Consider the following 16,907-nt stretch of genomic DNA (forward strand, 5'->3'; position numbering starts at 1 on the left):
TCACCCTGTGCGAGCCGCGCAATGTTGTGCGCCCTGCGCACCCCTGCCGTACACGAATACCAGAAAATCAGAAATTAAGGTGCGATCGTTAGCTGTAAAGTGTAGTAGGTGAAGAGAGCGCGCCGCGCACCTTTACTGTGCGCGCCGCGCACGATGCTTTTCAACCACTTCTATTTAATTTCCTGTCCAGTTTCATTTCAGAGGTACCAGTTTCCTTTCTGCTCAGGGACGAAAACATACGATTCAAAGCAGTTCTAGGGCATATCAAAGTGCATCTAAGCACTCAAATCATTGAAGAATCCAAGATCATTCAAGAGCTTCATCCAAGATTACTCCTAAAAGGTTAATCTTGTATTTGCAATGAATTCTATCTTTGTTACTGTTGTGTTTAAGTTTTCAAGCATGATTGTTGGCTAGTCCATTTTATGTTCATCTAGATAAATAACCGAGATGTTGAATGTTTACTATTGATTGATTGTATTCATGCACGATAGGTTGATGTTTGAATACAAGAACCATTCTTGTTTAGTTTAATCCTTTCGATTCATCTAGTTGATATGTTCATTTGATTAAGAAACATCATCTTGTTAAGTTAATGTATTGATTTACATCTAGTGACATGTGTTTATCCATCTTTTACCAAAAGGGATAAGTTGAGTTCAAATGGTTAATTTGCATAAGAATGTAAGAACGACTCTTGTAGATACTTTGGAATAGCTTAATTAGTATGTGTAATTGTCTAGGTGAATGACCAATTCCTTAGAATCTGTTATACACACTCTCAACTACCTAGTTCCATCAATTGACATGTGTTAGTGATTTGCCTTATCTAGTGATGTTTATAGGGATCTTATTATAACACTTAGTTAATTATTTGGGTTGGGTGAATTGAGCATTTAACCGGACCAAGGGAATGAACTAAGTTAAACCTTTAGTTGATATAGGAGTGGGTCATGTTTAACACACCATTGACTTGATCACTCTTCAACTCTTCAATCTAGTTGAATTAATTGATTACAAATAGGAGGTCTTAGATGACAAGAACATCACTTGCGTCGTGTAATCCCGTTTGAGTGTTTGCGCAAGACTACCCTTGGTGAACCAATTAATTAGTTCTCGTGCATAACCAATCAATCCGATCTTAATCTTAAATAACATTCAACATTAAGGGTAAAAAGTCTAGATGAGCATATTTCTTTAATTTGATATCAAAACTATATTTCTGTTTTCATAAACTTAAAATACCAAAAATATTGTCTTTTTAATCTTATTCATCACTTGATTCACCTATCGTAAAAGGGCAAACCAAAATATATCTTGTACTTGTAATTTTCTTAGTTGATCACAATTTAGTCTATAATCCTAATTTGATTTAGATACTGTCCTTGGAACGATACATGGATTTTACCATTTACTATACTACTACACGATCGGGTACACTGCCCGTTAGTGTGTAGCAATCTCTAATCGGTATTTTTCCATAATATTTTATACAACAATTCATATACCACGTTTCGCACATCAAGTTTTTGGCGCCGCTGCCGGGGACAGTTTTGTGCCAAATAGAATTGTTAACTAATTTGTGATTAAGTAGTTCTTAATTATTTTAAATTATTAATAGTCTTTGATTTTTAGACTTATAGAATCGGTGCATTTAATAGTTTTGTTAGTTGTGTGATTGACAGATTTTAGGTTGCATATGCCACATACCCGAAGTTCAGATTCTCCATTACTTACACCGCTTACAGAACCTGATAGAAAGCTCGGTAGGATCCCAAAAGAAGTACTTGAACTTTTTGAATCTTCATCAAAGCAGGAAACTTTTGAATCGGAATCAAGTACAACCAAGCCGAGATATTCTGAATTTGGTGAGCCCGTTCCTCCTCCAAAATTTGAAATGGAAGGAGAAGCAAGACCGGTGGTACCAAGACAATCAATGGCGGCCAATATGAAGGCAACCCGAGCCGGACAAGGTAGTGCTATTACTCCGCCCACTGGTGAGGTAAATTTTGAAATAAAAGGACCTATTCTCCAAATGATTAATAACATGTGTCAATTTGGTGGTGGTCCGAATGAAGATGCAAACGAACATATTCATCTTTTTCAAGAGATATGTCTTCTTTTCAAACTTAAACCAGAAACTGACCAGACCATATTTTTAAGACTTTTCCCATGGACACTCCACGGGGAAGCACGAAGTTGGTTAGATTCATTGGCCGAGGCTACGATAGAAACATGTGATGGTATGTTGGAGAAATTTCTTAAGAAATATTTTCCTGCTTCTAAGTCCGCGAGACTCCAACACGAAATTACCCAATTCTGTCAAAAGCCGATGGAAACCTTGTACGAAGCATGGAATCGATTTTCCAAAATGCTAAGAGGTTGTCCAAACCATGGTCTGGATACCTTTCAAAAAGTCCAAATCTTTTACAAAGGTTGTGATGTTGCAAACCGAATTTTCATTGATCAAGCGTCCGGAGGTTCACTCATGGACAAAACCGAGCAAGAGGCTTATGAGATAATCGAGAAGCTAGCCGATTATTCTCATGAGTGGCATCAAGGACGGCCAATTACTCGTAATGCTCAAGTCCAAAGTGTAGCGACCCCGACAAATCGTCAAGTGACGGCGTCGACTACGTAGGTCCCATTACATGGTCATAAGTCTTTAAGACAACGTTTGACCAAAATATGTCGCATTCATTTCAATGTAAAAGGGTGTTTCAAGTTTACAAAAAGAAGTTCGAAGGCTAGTTACATTACAATGTTAAACGTACAATTGAAACCTATGCGACACAATTTAAAAGTAGCCAAAAAGATGCTCCAAATATGCATGTATACTCGACATCCAAGCAAGTATCAAAAGAGTGCGGAAGCATGTATCACTTAAGCATTCAAAACCTGAGAAAAACATAGAGGAATCTGTCAACGAAAACGTTGGTGAAATCATAGGTTTAGTAAATGAGTATGTAAGTAAAATAAGTTGAACCACAAGTTATAGTATAAGTCGATTTTCTGAATCGTTTGAATTCCATAAGTATTGTTGTTTACCGAGCACCCAATTATCAAAGCTTAACCGTATCATTTACCTCAGCATAAAAGTGTTAGAACATACACCGTACCAGAATATATTTCATTCGCTTAACGGTAGCGAACCGTCCGAATGAGGGTTAGTCAAACCCGTATGGATCCACACAACATAGTCTCGCTTACACCATCTGATGTAATTAATGATAATTGAATTGAGGATTTTCGTTCAAACTCGTCCGTATCTTTGTATTCACAATTGTGTTCAATGTATAAAAGTATGAAAAAATATATATACGTGTGAAATGTATATAAGTACGTAATGTATGTGTTTCTCAGCCCACGATTTAAAAGTATAAAAGTTGTTGAAAAGTGGGACTATGATCTCACCTCGAGTGCACGAGTATAAAAGTACTTCACAAAGTAAACGTGTGCATGAAAGTTGCTTAGCCTTGACCTAAACAAGTAAGTTGTATCAATTAACCGGTTACGACACAAGGTCGGGTGAAATGTGTTCAATTAGTCCTATGGCTCGTTACGACTCGAAAAGTATAGCATGTGAATCACGTTGTCAAGTTTCATGCAAGAATCAAGTATAAAATAAAGACTAGAACGATTGCATAAGTGTTTAGTTAAGTTTGACTAAAAGTCAAACTTGGTCAAAGTCAAAGTCAACGGGGTCGGGTCGGGTATCCGACAATTTTTCTAAGTTATATAATCATATATGAGCATGTTGGCCAAGTTTCATGTTAATCGGAGGTCCGTAGCATATCAAACATTTTACGTCAAATGACCAAGCAAAACAGCCCATTTTAGTGTATCAGGACGGTGTCCCAAAATCAGGACGGTGTCCCAATATGAAGAGTGGGACGGTGTCCCAAAATTAGGACGGCGTCCCAAATTCAAGAGTGGGACGGCGTCCCAAAAATCAGGACGGCGTCCCAATGGGCATTCAGGTCCTGTTTGCAGAAAAACACAAGTGCACGACCCAAACTTCAAACAATCACAATTTATGATCCGCAAACAATTAGAACATGTATTTTATATCACCGGAAAGCTCTTTCGACAAGGAACGCAACTAAGCACTTTTCATCAAGCAAAAACATCATATACAATAACCGAAATCCCGTCAAGTGATCAATAGAGGTTTATTTTCAAGTTTTAAGTTCATCAATTGCAATTTAAATTTCGGGAATCCAATTTATACATATGATATGCCGTTTTGAAGGTAATGAAACATGTAATACAACTAAACACTTATCAATAACATTAACAAGCATTCAACGCATCAAAAGTTCATTTTAAGAGTTGTCAAACCCTAACCAAAACCTCAAAATCACTAATCATGTTAATGTAAGGTTTTCATGTCAATCAACACACCAAAACGAAGCTATTGAAGTAACTAACACTTTGAACACACAAACATTAACATCTAAACACATTTCATCATTCAAAATCAAAGATTAAGCATACACTTTTCATTTTCAAGCTAGTTACACCAAAACATCAAGATCGAGCATACAAATCATATATTCATGTTATACACGAGCCATAGACACTAACTAACAACATATCAAGTCAAAAACATGTATTTGAGAAATCTATAGTTTTAGAAATGTCACCCAAAATCGGTGTAGTTAGTATCAAATCGTAGAGGATGACGAGAGGATTAAGAATATGTAGTCGGATTTGTTGTGAGCTTCCAAGATCAAAATTAGATGATGAATTTTGTGTTTGTGTTCTTGAGAGAAAAGGAAGAAAGAAAAAGAGGAAGAAGGTGGTGAAATGAAGTGTGTGGTGGTGAGGAGTCACTAGTTAGCCAAGTTTACCCGAGTGGCGAGATTAGTCCCTCAAGTTTGTTGTCGGGAGCGGGAAATAACCAAACGAATATTTTTAAAACGCAAGTTAACGAGAGATGTTATAATCGAGTAACAGGATTATCATGAACACTAGTTAACAAAGTGCACGAGTATAGGTGACGAGGGATGTTATTTAAGAAAAAAGACGGTGTTAAAATAATTTAACGGAAAAACGCGGGATGTTACATTATCCACGCCTTAAAAGAAATTTCGTCCCGAAATTTAGTTGGAGGTAATAGTCGATGTCTCTTCCTTGAGACCTTGCATTGTCAATGCTATGAATAAGTGAATATACGTCCTTGGGCATTCCCACGAATTTGGACAGTCGGGGTTTTATGTTGTATTAAGGCTTGGTTTTACGATCCACAATTTCAACCAGTTTCCCATGAAGGGGAGTTTGCCATCAATAGTAAGTTTATCTAGGAGAGTAGCACGTTCCTGTTCCGTAGGATACGCCTCTAAGTTTGTTGCATGGAACGTAGGGTAAACGGAAACTTAATTGAGTCGAAAGTTCTAAACGGTAGGAGCGGTTCCAATACGCCCCGAGGTTTCAAAAGGATTAATATATCGCGATTTTAACTTTCCCTGATTCCCGAAACGGATTACACCTTCCCAAGGTACGAGTTCTCAATATTACACGGTTACTGGCTTAGGATTCGAGAGGTTTACGTCGAATATCGGTATAGCCCTTTTGGCGACTACGAGTCGTCTTGAGTCCTTCTCGGACTTGTACGATCTCAACTGTTATTTCTTGAATGAGTTCGGATCCGGTGATTTGCTTGCCACATGCTTTGGTCCAACGAATAGGGGTATGACATTTGCGGTCATATAGGGTTTCGGAAGTGCGGCATTAATACACGAATGGTAACTGTTGTGTGAGAGGAGACAACTAAAGGCAACAATACATGTTTGTAACATGTCTTTCCAAGATGTGAAATGTACGTTTGTTTGGTCCGTTGGTTGTGGATGATACATGGTACTCATGTTTAAACGTGTCTCTAAGGCTTCTTGTAACACTAGAAGTGAAACGAGTATTGTGATCCGAGATAGTCGACAATGGTACACCGTGTTGGAATAGAATTAAGATATGTTTGAACAAGCTAGTTAGGGTTTGAAAACGTTCGTTGGAACAAGTTCCTTACAGGCTACAGAGAACATTTTTTTTTTTTCCAGGGCTATTCACCCTCGTGGTGAATACTAGTAATACATGATGAGTCTCTCTCTCCATTGAGAAAGTATATAAAAGGTTTCCTTATACAAAAGTACAAGCAAAAGGACAGGAGTGGAATGAGAACTCAGAATAGGATGAGCTCACATCCTGAGGTAGCCATATCGCGCATCTAGTGGTCAAATGTTAAGACCTGGTGGGAAAACGAGATAGAACACATAGTTGTATAGTTCGGGGTTGAGTAGTAGTTGTCCGTATCAGGAGCATGAGGACGATAAGTCAAAGAGAAAGGAAGTATCCTTGGATTGTGTGTTATCTTGGGTCCTAGTAATATCAGACGGTCATAGTGAAATAACAGTGTTATGTAACGTGGTACGTGGTGATGAGAAGATTGATCAGATCCATAATTAAGTATTCCAATCGTTCGTGCAAAAATAACGAATTTCAATTACGTCGATTTTGAGTCGAGAGAGTATGCCTTTCGGCGTTCAAGTAGAAATATTTCCATATTTAAGTTCCATCTGGCGCTATACGAATTTAGCTAGTAATGTTGGTGTGAAAAATCACGCTTAAGGTCCGGGCACGGAGAGGTTTAAATTTCCAACTTAATTAGTTATCGAGGGTAAAGGACGAGCACCACGAGAAAAAGTCGGAAATGAACTTTCGGTAAGGATCTAAGATTTTACGAACACAAGTCAGAGTTGTGAGGGTTTCCCGATTACGTGTGGCTTCGATTGCGAGATTTATTGTAATACCCTGACCACTAACAACATGGTCTAGAAATTGGACTTTGTTTAACCAAAGTTCACACTTGGAGATTTTGGTATAGAGTTGCTCTTTCCTCAAGAGTTCGAGCGTAAGACAAAGATGTTGTTCGTTTTCTTCTTTGCTTGAATTGAATAGGTTAGAACATCACATATGAATATGATGACAGATCTGTCTACCCATCAGGCCCATCAGGCCCATGAATACGGAGGAAGCCTTTGTTAAACTGAACGACACTATAAGAAATTCATAACTATCGTAACGAATTTTGAAAACCGTTTTGGAGATAACCGGAATGGGGGTCGATTTTGGAATACACACGGAATTCTTGTGATTGATCAAGAGGTCATCGGTACGGGAAAGAGAATATCGGTTCTTAACCGAAAATTATTTAGTTCACGATAATCTATACACATGTAAGGGATCATTTTCTTCTTAACGAATAGGTTTTGAGTCCCCTAGTTCTATAGGTGTCAAGTCAAAATTCAAATTCTCCACCCAAAAAGTTTAACGTAATAGTTTTCCGTCGGTCACCTGCATGGCATAGGTAGTGTCTGGGGGATATGGTGGTGTGCAAAGAGTACGAGTCAAGGCCTTGGTTATAAAACGTCTAACGGTACCCGAATTGAATGAACATGAAATATAAGGTTGTTGAGAAGAAACGTACCCGTGACTAGTTGTCATCTCGGGCTCCCTCGGTGTTAATGTTGAAATTTCGGCCGCGTGCATTGGGGTTGGTCTCCTTCTCTGGGCACGCATTCTTAAAATGACCCGGTTGGCCACATTCGAAACAAACGCCCGACCGGTGTGCATTGGGCGCCTTTTGGGCGACGGGGGCGACGCTCCTACAATCGTTGGCCGTATGACCACTTCCTTGGCACCGGTGGCAAGTTAACTTACCACATTCACCATAATGACGGTTGCGGCATTTGTTGCAAAATGGTTTGCTACATTCGCCATAATGATGTTTGTGGCACTTGTTGCAAGATGGTAGACTTCCGGCATAGCCTTTCTTGTCGTTGGAGGTGAAAGGCTTCTTGGCGGGGTTGTTGTTGTAGTTGCTCAATTCGGGGGCTTCCCATTTTCTTTTGTTGCCACTCGACTTATCCTCGGCTTTATATGCCGATACCTCAATTTCGTCCACCGTTTCGATCAATTGGCGGGCCATATTCAAAGCCTCTTGGTGATTAGCGGGTTTGGATGACATTACTCCTTGTTTGATGCTCTTAGGAAGACCATCCATGTACAGCTCAACCCTTAGAGACTCGGTACTCACGAGATTTGGGCACATCAAGGCTAGCTCAGAAAATCGTTGATTATAGGCCTTTAGGTCATTCCCGACCGCTTTTAAAGTTCTTAGCTCGTGTTCAAGCTTGCGGGTCTCTTCGCGCGGGAAGTATTCGGTGATCATCTTTCCTCTTAAGTCGACCCAAGAGAGAGCGTGGGCTTCGTGGATACCCACCGATTGTACATATGTATTCCACCATGTGAGAGCGATACCGGCGAAGGTGTGAGTGGAAAATCTGACCTTGTCTTGGTCCCGACAACCGCTTATGCTAAAGACGGCTTCTGTTTGCTCAAACCATCGGGTGAGCACGACCGGTCCCCCGGTTCCATCAAAAGTGTGAGGTTTGCACCCCATGAAGTTCTTATAGGAGCACCCTCCGTTTGAATTACCGGCTCCATTGTTGTTGTTGTTGTGATTGTTGTTATTGTTATTGTTGTTGGAAGAGTGACCGGCCATGGCCGCATCCACGGCGGTGGCTATCATTCGTTGTATAGCTTGTTCGGGAGTTTCGGGAGGAGCGCGTCGACGAGCCATTGTTCCTTCAAAATACAAGAATATCGTTGGTTAGTATTCTCAATAATACTAACCGTGATATGGAATAAGGATAGAGAGACAATTTTTGCTTGACTCGCCTTAAATTCTTTATGTCATAACGTCAGAACGTCCATGTGAATCACCGTAATATAATCCCGGAAATTATATTACCCTGATTTACATGTGCATTTAACATTACATCATAAAGTCAAGGTGGCGCGTCAACAAAATTTATCAACGTAAGATCAAGATCGAATACGAGTTAGATATGATGGAAGAGTTCGAGTATAATGCACAAATAGTCAAGTAATTCCTACTCCAGTCTATATGCCGGTTGTAGTCTAGATTCACCTATGTACCCTATGACTCGGGGTGGACACAAATGAACTCTAAATCCCTACAACCAATGCTCTGATACCACTTGTAGCGACCCCGACAAATCGTCAAGTGACGGCGTCGACTACGTAGGTCCCATTACATGGTCATAAGTCTTTAAGACAACGTTTGACCAAAATATGTCGCATTCATTTCAATGTAAAAGGGTGTTTCAAGTTTACAAAAAGAAGTTCGAAGGCTAGTTACATTACAATGTTAAACGTACAATTGAAACCTATGCGACACAATTTAAAAGTAGCCAAAAAGATGCTCCAAATATGCATGTATACTCGACATCCAAGCAAGTATCAAAAGAGTGCGGAAGCATGTATCACTTAAGCATTCAAAACCTGAGAAAAACATAGAGGAATCTGTCAACGAAAACGTTGGTGAAATCATAGGTTTAGTAAATGAGTATGTAAGTAAAATAAGTTAAACCACAAGTTATAGTATAAGTCGATTTTCCGAATCGTTTGAATTTCATAAGTATTGTTGTTTACCGAGCACCCAATTATCAAAGCTTAACCGTATCATTTACCTCAGCATAAAAGTGTTAGAACATACACCGTACCAGAATATATTTCATTCGCTTAACGGTAGCGAACCGTCCGAATGAGGGTTAGTCAAACCCGTATGGATCCACACAACATAGTCTCGCTTACACCATCTGATGTAATTAATGATAATTGAATTGAGGATTTTCGTTCAAACTCGTCCGTATCTTTGTATTCACAATTGTGTTCAATGTATAAAAGTATGAAAAAATATATATACGTGTGAAATGTATATAAGTACGTAATGTATGTGTTTCTCAGCCCACGATTTAAAAGTATAAAAGTTGTTGAAAAGTGGGACTATGATCTCACCTCGAGTGCACGAGTATAAAAGTACTTCACAAAGTAAACGTGTGCATGAAAGTTGCTTAGCCTTGACCTAAACAAGTAAGTTGTATCAATTAACCGGTTACGACACAAGGTCAGGTGAAATGTGTTCAATTAGTCCTATGGCTCGTTACGACTCGAAAAGTATAGCATGTGAATCACGTTGTCAAGTTTCATGCAAGAATCAAGTATAAAATAAAGACTAGAACGATTGCATAAGTGTTTAGTTAAGTTTGACTAAAAGTCAAACTTGGTCAAAGTCAAAGTCAACGGGGTCGGGTCGGGTATCCGACAATTTTTCTAAGTTATATAATCATATATGAGCATGTTGGCCAAGTTTCATGTTAATCGGAGGTCCGTAGCATATCAAACATTTTACGTCAAATGACCAAGCAAAACAGCCCATTTTAGTGTATCAGGACGGTGTCCCAAAATCAGGACGGTGTCCCAATATGAAGAGTGGGACGGCGTCCCAAAATCAGGATGGTGTCCCAAATTGAAGAGTGGGACGGCGTCCCAAAAATCAGGACGGCGTCCCAATGGGCATTCAGGTCCTGTTTGCAGAAAAACACAAGTGCACGACCCAAACTTCAAACAATCACAATTTATGATCCGCAAACAATTAGAACATGTATTTTATATCACCGGAAAGATCTTTTGACAAGGAACGCAACTAAGCACTTTTCATCAAGCAAAAACATCATATACAATAACTGAAATCCCGTCAAGTGATCAATAGAGGTTTATTTTCAAGTTTTAAGTTCATCAATTGCAATTTAAATTTCGGGAATCCAATTTATACATATGATATGCCGTTTTGAAGGTAATGAAACATGTAATACAACTAAACACTTATCAATAACATTAACAAGCATTCAATGCATCAAAAGTTCATTTTAAGAGTTGTCAAACCCTAACCAAAACCTCAAAATCACTAATCATGTTAATGTAAGGTTTTCATGTCAATCAACACACCAAAACGAAGCTATTGAAGTAACTAACACTTTGAACACACAAACATTAACATCTAAACACATTTCATCATCCAAAATCAAAGATTAAGCATACACTTTTCATTTTCAAGCTAGTTACACCAAAACATCAAGATCGAGCATACAAATCATATATTCATGTTATACACGAGCCATAGACACTAACTAACAACATATCAAGTCAAAAACATGAATTTGAGAAATCTAGAGTTTTAGAAATGTTACCCAAAATCGGTGTAGTTAGTATCAAATCGTAGAGGATGACGAGAGGATTAAGAATATGTAGTCGGATTTGTTGTGAGCTTCCAAGATCAAAATTAGATGATGAATTTTGTGTTTGTGTTCTTGAGAGAAAAGGAAGAAAGAAAAAGAGGAAGAAGGTGGTGAAATGAAGTGTGTGGTGGTGAGGAGTCACTAGTTAGCCAAGTTTACCCGAGTGGCGAGATTAGTCCCTCAAGTTTGTTGTCGGGTGCGGGAAATAACCAAACGAATATTTTTAAAACGCAAGTTAACGAGAGATGTTATAATCGAGTAACGGGATTATCATGAACACTAGTTAACGAAGTGCACGAGTATAGGTGACGAGGGATGTTATTTAAAAAAAAAGACGGTGTTAAAATAATTTAACGGAAAAACGCGGGATGTTACACAAAGCGCCGGTGCTTATGATGACCTTAGTTCCCTAAGTGTAAAAATAGATGGTGTTACTCGAAACATGGACAAAATCACAAAGGAAATTCATAGTATGAAAGTAGGTTGTGAATATTGTGGTGGTCTCCATTTAGGAAAAGATTGTGATGCCGGTCTAACAATGGCTCAAAAAGAAGAAGTGGCTTTCGTAAGCCAAAGAAATAATAATCAATTTCAAGGAAGCGCCCAGTTTAATCGAAACTTCAACAACCCATACAACCCTCAAGGTCAAAATTCCAATTACCAACAGGGGTCAAGTAGTGGGTTCCAACAACAAACTCTAGGTTTTTATCAAAAACCCCAACAGGAAGAAAAAAGGTCAAATTTGGAGAGTATGTTGGAAAAGTTGATTGCATCACAAACCCAGCTTGTTACAAACATAAATCAAACGAACGAGAAAAACGAACACCAATTTAGGAACCAACAAGCCTCAATTCAGAACTTGGAGAAGCAAATGAATGGCTTAGCTAGTTTACTTAGTGAGAGAAAACCAGGAAGCTTACCGGGCGATACTAATAAGAACCCTCGAAATGAGCACGCCAATGTTATCACCACACGGAGTGGTCTAGCATACGAGGCTCCAAGAATGCCCGAAGATTCTGATTTTGGTGTTCCGTTGAACAAAGATGATGAACCGATTAAGGAGCCGGAACAAGTGGTTGAGAAGGAAGAACGGAAAAGCCCGTAGTGAAGCCATATCAACCACCGCTCCCATACCCAAAGAAACAGCAACAAGAAAGGCTCGAAGCCGAAAGGTCAAAATTTTTAGATATGTTTAAACAAATTAACATAAATATGCCTTTCATTGATGTGATTTCAGGTATGCCCAAGTATGCTAAGTTCTTAAAAGACTTACTTACTAATCGGAAGAAAATGGAGGAACTTTCATCCGTCACCATGAATGCTAATTGTTCCGCAATTTTGATGAACAAAATACCAAAGAAGTTAGCAGATCCTGGGAGTTTTACCATACCATGTCTCCTAGGAGATTTGGAATGCATTAAAGCATTAGCGGATTTAGGGGCTAGCATTAATTTGATGCCTTATTCATTATATGTTAAGCTAGACCCCGGGGTACTAAAACCAACCCGAATGGCAATTCAACTAGCGGACCGCTCTGTTAAATTTCCTCGTGGAATTTTAGAGAATATGCTAGTAAAAGTGGGTACCTTAGTATTTCCAGCCGATTTTGTAATTTTGGACATGGAGGAGGACACACGTGTGCCTCTTATATTAGGTCGACCTTTCCTCAATACCGCTAGAGCTATGATAGATGTTCATGGGTAGAAATTGACCCTTAGCATTGAGGATATTAAGGTTACCTTTTCCGTTGACCATGCCTTACAATACCCTGAGTCTACTGATGATAAATGTTATTATGTACAAAACATAGACGCATATTCAGAGTTGTTGCAGGAATTTTCAGAATTACAAGGTTCGGGAGAATGCATGTTGGCGGAAGGTGATGAAGAAAACATGGTGGAAGAAGTGGAGATGTTAACCACCTTGATGGCTAATGGGTATGAGCCAAATGATGAAGAATACAGAAAGTTGGATTTAAAAAATGAGTACCGATGTAAAACATCGATTGAAGAACCTCCCGTTTTGGAACTGAAGCCACTTCCAAGTCACTTGGAATATGCTTACCTTCAAGAGGATTCTACTCTCCTGGTTATCATTTCATCCGAACTCTCTGTAAGTGAGAAGTCTAAACTTGTTTCCATGTTAAAAGCCCATAAACCGGCTCTAGCGTGGAAAATTCATGACATCAAGGGTATAAGTCCCTCTTATTGTACGCATAAGATTTTAATGGAAGATAACTATAAGCCATGTGTACAAAGACAAAGGCGACTGAACCCAAATATGCAAAAAGTCGTTAAAAAGGAGATTGTCAAACTCCTTGATGCAGGTCTTATTTACCCAATTTCGGATAGTCCTTGGGCGAGTCCGGTCCAATGTGTACCCAAAAAGGGTGGCATGACCGTTATCACCAACGAAAACGATCAATTAATTTCCACTAGGACTGTCACGGGTTGGAGGGTATGTATTGATTACAGAAAATTAAATGACGCTACCTGAAAAGACCATTTTCCCCTTCCTTACATTGATCAAATGTTGAAAAGGTTGGCAGGAAAGAATTTTTATTGTTTTCTTGACGGTTTCTCGGGATATTTCCAAATCCCTATAGCACCCGAGGACCAAGAGAAAACAACCTTTACATGCCCATATGGTACTTTCTCCTATCGACGTATGCCCTTTGGCTTATGCAATGCTCCTGCTACCTTTCAAAGGTGTATGGTAGCTATTTTTCATGATATGATTGAAGACTTTATGGAGGTATTCATGTAACAACCCAAACCAAAACACGACAATTCCCGTTAAATTTCACAACATAAAAATTTTTTTTTTTGCTGACTGACCCAGTTGCGCGGCACGCCAACAGGTTGCGCGGCGCGCAGAACCTGTCTGGCAGCCCGCTGTCCCGTTTTACTTAAAATGCCAAAATGTTTGACCCGTTTCCGATGTCTTTAGCCAAAACGCTTTTAACCATGAATTCATATATATAAAACTAGCACGTTTAATTAATAAAATTAAGTTTACGAAGTGGGTCCCACATTGACCCATTTTGCCACCTTAAGTACCGAAATACAACATTTGACCAAAAGACTTTTAATACCAAAAAAAGCCGAGCATGGCGATTGGGGATACACTACCCAATCCTAAACGATCCAAAAGCAAGTCACTAAAGCAACTATGCAAGTCTTCTAGTCCTCGCGCTTACCCGAGCCACCGTCCGCATCGTATCTATAAAAAGAGTCAACAACGAGAGGGTAAGCTAATGCTTAGTGAATGATAACATACTACATACATATATATGTATAAAATGAATACGCCACACAAAACAAATACCGCATACCGAAGCATCCAAGTATAAAGCGTCTACACTAAGCATACCGTACGATCTAAGCAACGAGCTAAAGATACAACACAAAAGATAGTCCATCAATGACGAAGTAAACATCGCCAAGTAGCTACACCCGGAGGGTTAGCTACAACACAACAACACATTAATATATATATAACAATATAAACGAACAAGGTTAACCCCTTAACCTCAAACACACGAACATTGGCCGAACAACCCGAGCCTTGTGAATTCGCACAACTCGAAATTCACTTCTCAACCATAAGATGACCGAACAACCCGAGTCATCATGAATCCGCACTACCCGAGATTCATTACCTCCAATAAGGTGACCGAACAACCCGAGTCACCATGAATCCGCACTACCCGAGATTCATTTCACAATACTAAAACCCACGGTCACGGGATTATAAAATCCACCACACAATCATATCAACCCTTCGCCATTAGGGTTATAACAACCAAATCACAACCAAGTGTGATAACGTGCACATAAACGTGTACTTCGCCAAAGATGGTCAACCAAGACGCACAAACGTGCCAATTGGACTCATACACAAGTCCTTCAAATCCACCTATATGTGAAGTGAGCTCTATAACCGAGAATCACTTCACCCGACCCGCACCCATCCTACACATACATATGCATATAGGATATTATCACTCACCTTGAAGTCTTGAAGAAGCTTCCAAGTGAATCCGCAACTTGCCAATGGAAGATACCTATTCCATTATCACAATTACAACAATACAATTAGGATGGATTTATAAACCACCCAATTCGACCCTTAGTGCAAATTCGACCCAAATGCACTTCCAAGTACAAACCGCGCCCAAAACTAACCAATAATCACTAACACGAGTGAGAAGGGTCCTAATACATCCATTAAACCCGAACACAAGTGCCAAACACGTGTCATACCCATTTTGACACTTAAACCCTAATTTTGACCCATAAAGGTCAAAATCTCATCCTTTACAAGTTTTGACACCAAAACACATTTAACTTGGTTTAATACTTCAACTTAATCCATTTTAAGTTTACAAACCTCATTAAATCGCCAAATGGGTCATAATCACCACCAAACCCTAATTTGACCCAAAGTCACAACTAGTCAACCAAATTACCCTAAATGGGTTTCAACACTTCCATAATCACCTACTTAAGTGATTAAACTCAAATTAAAGTTCTAAATATGGCCAATTAGTTCGCCAACTCAAAATCCACCAACAATTAACAACAAACCCGATTACTAGCTTCACTAAACCCATTTCATCACATAAAAGGGTTTTACAACTAATTAACTCAAAACCCTAACTTGAATATCAAATTAAATAAATGAAATTCGGAGTTTGAGCTTACCAATACTATCACCGCGTAGCCGAGAACGAAAGGAATAACTTTAAAACCCGAGACTTTGATCGATTCGAGCTTCTTCTTCCCCAAAACCTCAAATCTCTCTCTAGACCTCCCTCTCTCTCTAAGAATGGATGAGGATGATGAATGGATGTGAAATGATCCAAAGTTGGATCTAAACCAACTGATAATGCCCACAAATCCGGCCCCATGTGAAATTACCCAAATACCCTTCATTTAAAATAAATAAAACAAGATAGGTTCTGTCAGCGCGTTTGCGCGGCGCGCGGCCGCTTTGCGCGGCGCGCAGATTGACAGATTCAGCTCTTTTCCAATTTTAATATATATAAATATTCAACGAAGCCCGATCTCATATGCCTTTAATAAACAAGTATACAAAATAAATATTCGGGTCTTACAACTCTCCCCCACTTAAACTCGATCACGTCCTCGTGATCCTCATCACTTGACCAAACGGACTCCACTTTACGGTCCTCAACATAAGTCCAATCCGACTTTCCTAAGCAATTTTTTTCCAACGAATCGCCTTCTACAACTTAATCGTCACCCGCGATTTCTCAAGTTCACAACCCGAGCACTAAACCATGCTCATTCCCCAACATCGAGGAAAACTCAACTAATCTCGTACCGGGATGTCAATCCCTTAGCATACTAATACCGAGTACAACTCTAAAAGCAACCAAGTCTCAACCTAAGGTCAACGACCCGAGACAATGAAGACCGAACCAAAAGAATCCTTACGGATACCACCAATCACGAATCATCCATTGTAGTGCGCAATACGACCCATACGCAACTACCGTAACAACACAATCCACAGTTAGAAACCGATAGCGCCCAAAGCGGCTATGGGAACACAAATCCCAAGGTGTACGAAATCGTCCATCGTCACACCCGTAACAAACATGTGAGCGAAACACGGCTATCGCATCACTAATCATACCACGTGGTCCTCACGACCCCACCATCGACGCATAAAACGACCGACAGTTCCCACAACATGGTCCTTACGACCCCACCATTGGTG

Source organism: Rutidosis leptorrhynchoides, chromosome 11, assembly GCF_046630445.1.
Source record: "Rutidosis leptorrhynchoides isolate AG116_Rl617_1_P2 chromosome 11, CSIRO_AGI_Rlap_v1, whole genome shotgun sequence".
NCBI lineage: Eukaryota > Viridiplantae > Streptophyta > Magnoliopsida > Asterales > Asteraceae > Rutidosis > Rutidosis leptorrhynchoides.